The following is a 2500-nucleotide window of genomic DNA, read 5'->3' as shown; positions in this document are numbered from 1 at the left end:
CCACCAACTAAGAACGGCCATGCACCACCACCCACCGAATCAAGAAAGAGCTATCAATCTGTCAATCCTTCCGGTGTCCGGGCCTGGTGAGGTTTCCCGTGTTGAGTCAAATTAAGCCGCAGGCTCCACTCCTGGTGGTGCCCTTCCGTCAATTCCTTTAAGTTTCAGCTTTGCAACCATACTTCCCCCGGAACCCAAAAGCTTTGGTTTCCCGGAGGCTGCCCGCCGAGTCATCGGAGGAACTGCGGCGGATCGCTGGCTGGCATCGTTTATGGTTAGAACTAGGGCGGTATCTGATCGCCTTCGAACCTCTAACTTTCGTTCTTGATTAATGAAAACATACTTGGCAAATGCTTTCGCTTCTGTTCGTCTTGCGACGATCCAAGAATTTCACCTCTAACGTCGCAATACGAATGCCCCCGCCTGTCCCTATTAATCATTACCTCGGGTTCCGAAAACCAACAAAATAGAACCGAGGTCCTATTCCATTATTCCATGCACACAGTATTCAGGCGGGCTTGCCTGCTTTAAGCACTCTAATTTGTTCAAAGTAAACGTGCCGGCCCACCGAGACACTCAATAAAGAGCACCCTGGTAGGATTTCAACGGGGTCCGCCTCGGGACGCACGAGCACGCACGAGGCGGTCGCACGCCTTCGGCTCGCCCCACCGGCAGGACGTCCCACGATACATGCCAGTTAAACACCGACGGGCGGTGAACCAACAGCGTGGGACACAAATCCAACTACGAGCTTTTTAACCGCAACAACTTTAATATACGCTATTGGAGCTGGAATTACCGCGGCTGCTGGCACCAGACTTGCCCTCCAATAGATACTCGTTAAAGGATTTAAAGTGTACTCATTCCGATTACGGGGCCTCGGATGAGTCCCGTATCGTTATTTTTCGTCACTACCTCCCCGTGCCGGGAGTGGGTAATTTGCGCGCCTGCTGCCTTCCTTGGATGTGGTAGCCGTTTCTCAGGCTCCCTCTCCGGAATCGAACCCTGATTCCCCGTTACCCGTTACAACCATGGTAGGCGCAGAACCTACCATCGACAGTTGATAAGGCAGACATTTGAAAGATGCGTCGCCGGTACGAAGACCGTGCGATCAGCCCAAAGTTATTCAGAGTCACCAAGGCAAACGGACCGGACGAGCCGACCGATTGGTTTTGATCTAATAAAAGCGTCCCTTCCATCTCTGGTCGGGACTCTGTTTGCATGTATTAGCTCTAGAATTACCACAGTTATCCAAGTAACGTGGGTACGATCTAAGGAACCATAACTGATTTAATGAGCCATTCGCGGTTTCACCTTAATGCGGCTTGTACTGAGACATGCATGGCTTAATCTTTGAGACAAGCATATGACTACTGGCAGGATCAACCAGGGAGCTGCGTCAACTAGAGCTGAGCAGCCGGCCGCCCGGGAGTGTGTCCCGGAGGCCCGCGCGAACACGCAAGCGTCCGCTCAATTATTCTGCAAACAGGAGGAGGCTGGGCTCCCCTGCACGATACACCTCGAAACCCTCTCAGGTCCCGGCGGCGCGCAGCGCCGTCCTAAGTACTTGGTCGGGTTCGAGAGAGGCGCAATCGCCCGGAGATAGGCGAGTAGACGCTTTCAGTGCGACCACCCGTGCTCCCAACTGAGCTTGCCGCTGCCGACAGAGGCCCGGGAGCGTGCTGTCGTGGTGTTGCCGGCGGGAGACAACACGCGGCCACAAACAGTGACCGGGCAGCTCCAACGCCAGCGCCACAGAGGGGCAGAGCCCCACTTGGGTGCCAAAGCGAACTCTCCCAGCACAGCGCACGCGCCAACACATCCGCACAGCTGCGATACAAACCACCTGCGAGAACCGCGGGGGCGACCGAGCAGCAGACGGCGTCGCGGCGCCGAGTGCCGGGCGGCGGCGCATCCTCAACGCACACAGTCCTCAATCGGACCAGCACACTGCAGATGTCCACCGCGCTTCGCACCGGGCCCGGGAGGACCCACTTTGGCCGCACGGCGCCGCGCGCTGGGTGCGCCGGCACGCAGATGCGCCGCCTGCCGCGTCCGTCAGCCGGCGCGCCTGCCACTGGGCGCCCCCACCAGCCGGCTGCCGCGCGTGCGCCCACGCAGCGCGCGGCCAGCACGCCGGGCGCCCCCCCCTCACCGGCCGGGGACGGTCCCACCCAGCCACCGCCGCGTATCGCTTCATACCCACATGCCCACTCACGTTCGTGGGTATGACGGGTGTCGCTGAAGCAACCGGTTAATACCTGTACCGATCGTCGATATCAACGATTCACCTCCAGCGCGAACAACCGCGCAACAACGGATTTCCAGTTCATTTGCGTAACTTGGGCAGCAAACGTAGACGTCCATCTACATTTGCGAATTCAATGGGTCTTGCATGCCTGGATGTTATGAGTCACGACACGCCACATCAGTCCACATACATGCTGCGACGTATGCACGAGAGAACACGTGGAAGGTGGCCCGCGTACGTATGCCGATG

The 2500-nt window shown here is 57.7% G+C and overlaps 1 non-coding gene across 1 annotated transcript in view; it reads right to left on the bottom strand.

Moving 5' to 3' along the window:
* LOC126231831 (small subunit ribosomal RNA) overlaps positions 1-1393 on the bottom strand; it is a 1909-nt gene extending 516 nt beyond the window's left edge. The window contains exon 1 of the ribosomal RNA XR_007544418.1: positions 1-1393. This exon is cut by the window's left edge and continues 516 nt beyond it. This is a non-coding gene — a ribosomal RNA (small subunit ribosomal RNA).
* Between the last annotated feature and the right edge of the window lie 1107 nt (positions 1394-2500).

This window comes from Schistocerca nitens, unplaced genomic scaffold, assembly GCF_023898315.1.
Source record: "Schistocerca nitens isolate TAMUIC-IGC-003100 unplaced genomic scaffold, iqSchNite1.1 HiC_scaffold_416, whole genome shotgun sequence".
NCBI lineage: Eukaryota > Metazoa > Arthropoda > Insecta > Orthoptera > Acrididae > Schistocerca > Schistocerca nitens.
The sequence above is the reverse complement of the archived record's forward strand: the minus strand, read 5'-3'. Positions and strand labels throughout refer to the sequence as shown.